The 6,311-nt window shown below is 43.2% G+C and overlaps 1 pseudogene; it reads left to right on the forward strand.

The window, feature by feature from the left end:
* The first annotated feature begins 404 nt into the window (after positions 1-404).
* Positions 405-2,791, forward strand: LOC102174282 (annotated as a pseudogene).
* Positions 2,792-6,311: the final 3,520 nt, after the last annotated feature.

Consider the following 6,311-nt stretch of genomic DNA (forward strand, 5'->3'; position numbering starts at 1 on the left):
AAAAAATATTGCTGGTGTGTGGGGGGAGTGTTCTCAGTGTATTGACCACACTGGGTTTGCCCCAGTTCGTGGCATGTGCTTTCCGGCTCTACACTGCTCAAGCTCCAGGGTACTCTGCATGGCCACTCTCCAAATTGGGCCTTGCATTTAGTGCATTTCCCAGGTCTAGGCTGCTCAGGTTCAGGTTTTTGGGTACTCCACAAGGGTACAGACTCAGTTGGGCATTTGTTTTGTGCCCTTCCCAGATCCGAGCAGCTCAGATGCTTGGTAAGCACACTGTCCCAGGTGGGTCGTGCATCTTAATCACCTTCCCTGTCCCAGCTGCTAGGTTTCCCCCGTGTGCCATGAGAGCACTGTCTCAGTTATGCCATGTGTCTCCTCTGGGAAGCTGACCTCAGGCTGTGATGCTGCTGGCAGATGCTAAACTTCCAGGATCCCAGGAAGACGTGGTTAGCAACTGGGAGCCTACTCAGAATGTGGTGAAGGATGACGGTCTCTGGGGCCGAGATTGCCCCTTGCCTTTTGGCTCTGGCTGTCCTACACCTGCCTCTCTGCCTTCAGCAAGGGAAAGGGCCCTGTTAGCAGCCAGCTAGCTCTCCTTTGGTATTCACGCAATCCTTTCTTTGAGCAGCCTGGCTGCTTGTTAGCACCTTTCAAGGGAAAGTTCTCCTTCCCCCTCCCCCACCTCTGGCAATGCCACAGTTTGGGTTGCTATCTCACATTAGCTCCCTCAGGTCATCTTCAGGGCATTCAGACCTGGTCCTTACCCTAAGCACCAATGATGCAGTCCGTGCCTCCCTGTCCAGCCCCCACTAGCTGGTTGCAGAGGCGAGCATCTGGGCTACTTCTCCTCTGGGAGCTGCAGTTAGTCACATATTTTGTAGTGCTTTTCCCTCCCAGTTATGTTGCCCTCTAAGATTACAAAAGTACCCCCAGACCTTTCTGTGAGAGGGTTTCCTACTGTTTGGAAACTTCTTCATGACTCCCTCCCTAGGATGGATCTCTGTCCCTAATTCTTTTGTCTCTCTCTCTTTTTTTAAATGTTTTATATTTTGTCCTATCTCATTTTTAAGAGAATGGGCTGCCTTGCTGGGTGTCTGGTGTCCTCTACCAGCATTCAGAAGTTGTTTTGTGAAAGTTGCTCAGCATTCAAATTATCTTCTGATGAATTTGTGGGGAAGAATGTGGTCTCCCTGTACTATCCCTCCACCATCTTGGGCGTTCATGGAGTTTTCAATCATGTTTGGAACCATCCATTAAATATGACAAAGATCATAAAACTCTGTCTCTGAAGACACTAAATGAGCAAAACCTGGAAGGAGAATTTTTCAATATCGCAATTGTGGCTGATGATGTAAAGTTCAGAGCACACACAGATATACCATTGCCCCCTATGGTACCTATTTTAGAAAGCTTTTCAATAAGCTTGAGGTTGATATCTCTTCAGTAATAGAAACAGATTTTTTTGCCATTCTGATATATTTGAAGAGGTATTGAATTATATGTAAATGGTTAAAGGCTTCTGTGGGCAAAAAAAATGTTAATTTAATGATGTCATCGGGTCAGATTCTTGGTATCCGATTTTTGGATAAACTGTTCTCAGAAGTTGGACGTGTCCAGTCCAGGCAAAAATAATGACCAATCCAAAAGCAAGTACTACCTCAAGATCAATTACCCCACTGGAGATGCTGCTGACACTCAGGATGAAGACATGGAGGAACTCGGAGACCAGGAAAACAGTCCCTCCAATGACACAGTAGAAGGCATTTCTCCCCCTGCCCCTGCAAGTCAGAAGGACAGTAAATCGCCCAAGACAATGTTCAGAGTCCAGGAAGCAATCTTGAAAGAGCTGGGGAGCGAGGAATAGGGCAAGTTAACAGCTACCACCAGAAATTCAAATCCGTGGAGACCTCCAAGTCCAAGGATCTGGGATACCAGACCCCTCAATGCCTTAACATTGAGCAATGAGATGGGAAAAGTGAAGGATGAACAGACTCCAGGCTGGACCACAGCTGCCAGCAACATGAAGTTCGGGTACCTATTGGATGACCATCACCAGGAACAGATCACCTGCCAGGCCTGTGGGAAGATGCTTTCAGATGAGGGCTGGCTGAGGAAGTACAAAAATTTGCACATGACAGACTGGCCCTTCGTCTACAAGATGTGCACTACAAGCCTCATCACCCAGGCACACATGAAGGATATAGTATCATATAAGAAACGAATCGCCAGTCTAGGTTTGATGCAGGATAAAGGATGCTTGGGGCTGGTGCCCTGGGATGACCCAGAGAGATGGTATGGGGACGGAAGTGGGGGGGGGTTCAGGATTGGGAACACGTGTACACCCGTGGCAGATTCATGTTGATGTATGGCAAAACCAATAGAGTATTGTAAAAAAAAAAAAAAAAAGAAGAAGAAGAAGAAGAAGAAGCACCTGAAGACCCATGCAGCCTACAAGCCCTATAGCTGCAAGGTGTGCAGCAAATTGTTCATCCATGCTCCAGACTTAAAGAAGCATGTGAGGGCTCACAGCAAGGAGAGGTGCGTCCTCTGTTACATATACAACAAAGCCTTCAAGAACAAGTCCCACCTCAAGGACCATGAGCAGAGGCACAATGACAAGAAGCCCTTCATGTGTGGCTCCTGCACCAAGGCTTTCACCAAGGCATTTGATCTGAAGCAGCAGGAGAACAATGTGCCCAATAAGCGGAAGAAGGTCACCCCCAGTGCCATGCAGTGTGCCATAGCCATAGAGGCCAAGCAGCAGCTGGAGGTCATCACCTTCAGCTAAAATCAGGGGACTGGGGTGTTTGTGGCAGGGATGCTCAGCCTGCATCTTCATCCATAAATGCCAGCCACTGCATTTTGGTGGAAACTTCCTGAGCATTGTACTTGCTGGACTTAAGGCAGTGCTTGGTTGGGTGTTTTGAAAACTTTGCAAGGAAATAAAGTTCACTGTCCAGTCTGGTGTCTAGTATTCATGGTGCCAGTAAGCACCTGCTCCCTCTTTTTATGTTCTGGTTTTAATTTGAGAACTCCTGTGTCCAGTTCAAGAAGTGAGAGACTTCTGTCCCTTTTTTAAATTCCCCTCTCCATCTTTTGCACCAAGGAGTGCATTGTATAGAATGATAATTGAGTGAATGAATTTCCTGATCATCACCATTCTGCGTGACATAGGACCACAAAGGCATTTTTAAGAACTTTAGCAAAAGTACTTCATGCAGATGCAGAAAATATGGGTGAGTCATTGACCAAGACCACTGTGTGCACAGATACAAAAGCAAGTTCTGAAAATGCAAAGAATAAAATAAAAATTTAAAAACTGAAAAGGAATATAGTAATATTAATATCTGACAAAAGAAATTCAAGGAAAAAACCCTTTGATATAAAGTTGGAGATGACATTGATCTTAAATGACCTGACATATTCGATAAGATGGGAGCTTAAGGAAGCCAGAATGATACATGGAATTCTGGCCTAAATCAATCTGACAGTGGAGTCAAAGATTCTATGGACCCATGTCATCGTTATTTCTGCAGTCCATGGGTAATAACTGGGTTGGAGTATTCAACATCTGGCAGAAATCTTATATTGGATCCCCTTACAATGTAAAAGCAACACAGTGATAGGCAGTCATCACTGAATTTTGGATGTAGTAGTATATTACACTTGGAAATACTGTTCTTACCCATTTATCAAGACATTTAAAAGGCTCAATTTTGAGTAAGGCTATGAGCAGTAAGAAAGGTTATTTTAATTGCTTCCCATTCATCCCCGTTGGTGAGGAACACCCTAGAATTATGGCATTGGTCAAACACACAACAACCAACACTGGAGAGATAAAATTAACAGCAGTTTAAGAGTCATATATACTCACAGCCTAAGGAAGGAGGACACCATATGTCACATAATACTACCTGTGTGTTGCAACCTGAAATAGAGTTAACAAGAAAAGGCTGCAGAAGGCAGACTTTATAGTGTCAAGAGAGTAGGGTGGTGCCTAGTTTTTGTCGGAACATGAAATTGGCTTGTTTGGATAATTATGGCTGGCAGACAGTCCAGGTTTGATCCATGAGATAGGGTGCTCGATGCTGGTGCACTGGGATGACCCAGAGGGATAGGATGGGGAGGGATGTGGGAGGGGGGTTCAGGATGGGGAACACATATACACGCTTGGCAGATTCATGTCAATGTATGGCAAATCCACTACAATATTTTAAAGTAATTAGCCTCCAATTAAAATAAATAAATTTATATTAAATAAATAAATAAATAAATAAATAGTTATAGCTGACAGAGAACTGAAACCCACTATCCAGGGATAAGCAGGAACTGTGCCTGGCACCTTTGATACGGAGAGTGGTCTGACTAGGAGACATTATCCACAAAGGGGAACTTTGCTTTAAGCCACTTGGGGCATTTCTGGTTTCAGATATCAAGAGAGCATATAATATTGGGCCTTAATTTTAGACCTATCACAGATGTTCTGGAAAAGATGAAGGTGAAAACTGCCTGTTTTTAGGTCATATGACAAGGCAGATTTGATGGTGTTAAAGGTATAGTGGATGGGGATGTTGTGTGGATTTTATGACTCCAATTAGAGAGTTATAACACAGACTCAAAGGGTAGTGGAACAAGGCCAAGCCTTCTGCAGCAGATAACTACTTGGTACTTGAAAAGAAGACCTATATGTGCTACTAGACCCTAGCAGGGGACTTCCCCATGGCTCAAATGGTAAATAATCTGCCTGCGATGTAGGAGACCTGAGTTCAATCCTTGGGCCAGTAAGATCCGCTGGAGAAGGAAATGGATACCCACACCAGTATTTTTGCCTTAAGAATCCCATTGGTGGGGGAGCCTGGTGTGCTACAGCCCCTGCTGTTGCAAAGAGTTGTACATGACTGAACAACTAACACTAGACCCCAGTAGAGACTAAACACATGATTAAGGGACATCAGTGACTACTGCGAGAGCTAACCATCATGAGCTGGTTATTATCAGGTCCACCACGTCAATAGCAATCCATCATACAATAGACTGGTCCTAAAGTCTCAAGTAAGTTACACAAACAGAAGGCCTAGATCTCATGTCACTTACCTCTGTTGCATTGATGCCTCTCCTTCTCCTAGTGTACCATATGATCAACTGTAAAAAGAGAGAGGTTCCTGTTCACATATAGTAGGTTCAATATGCTGTTGTAAATGTTTCTACCAGCCATATATATAGATGTGCCTAAAGGACAGAAATAAGTGAAAATCTTCCCACTTGGCAAAGTTTTACATATTACACCTGGTTATCAATTTGCTGTATATAATAAGTTAATTAGAAAAATGACCACAATTCCTTAACTTGTTCTTTCTAATTTTTCAACTCCTCCCATTAAGAGGTAGAGTCTATTTCTCCACCCCTTTAATCCTCGGGCTGGCATTATGATTTGTTTGGCTCATTGGATGTAGCATTAAGCAGTTTATGGCCTAGTACTCAAGAGGTTTTCTATGTTTTTCCTCTCTCTCAGAACCATGAGATGATCATATGAATAAGTCCAGGATAGTTTGCTGGATGATGAGATGCATGTAGCCTTGCTCTAATTTATCCAAGGCAATAGGCAACAAATTACCATACATGTGAGAAAAGTCCCCCTAGACCAACCTGTCTCTCAGCTGATGCACTAGTTGGCCACAGATGCATGAATAAGACCAACTGAGATCAACCAAGCATAGTCTAGAAAACCAGAGTCATTTAGCTGATCAAAATTTCATGAGTAAAAATATGTATTTACTCTTTTAAACAGCTGAGTTTTGGAGTGATTTATTATGTAGCAATAGCTAACTGATAAAATGTAGGAGAAATGGCTGGAAGTATGTATATCCATGGACTTTTGGGCAATGATAAATGGCTTGGCTGGCTGATAAGAGGCCTGACAATAAAAATATTAAAATAATGGAGACAAAGAAGTCTAAGGTAGAGTCATATGAATGACACATAGGAATGGGTAAAACATGACAAAGTTTGTAACACACATTAATATTCAGGAAGCTCTCAACATTTAGGTGAGTAGGGCAATTCACTCTATAGATTCAGTAAACCTCTTTCCTAGGCTATCCCAGTGCTTTTTTAATGGAACTATGAATAAAGTGGCTATGATGACAGCACTGAGAGCTAGACAAAGGGTTTCTCTAACCTAGGCTGATAAAGCTGCTTTACTGCTAAATGCCCAATCTACCAGCAGCAGAGAGTGGTATTGAGGTCTCAATATAGTATGATCCTTCAAACAAAACGATCAGCTATTGTGGCTAGTTAATGACAATTCT

The sequence above is a fragment of the Capra hircus genome, unplaced genomic scaffold (assembly GCF_001704415.2).
Source record: "Capra hircus breed San Clemente unplaced genomic scaffold, ASM170441v1, whole genome shotgun sequence".
Taxonomy (NCBI): Eukaryota; Metazoa; Chordata; class Mammalia; order Artiodactyla; family Bovidae; genus Capra; species Capra hircus.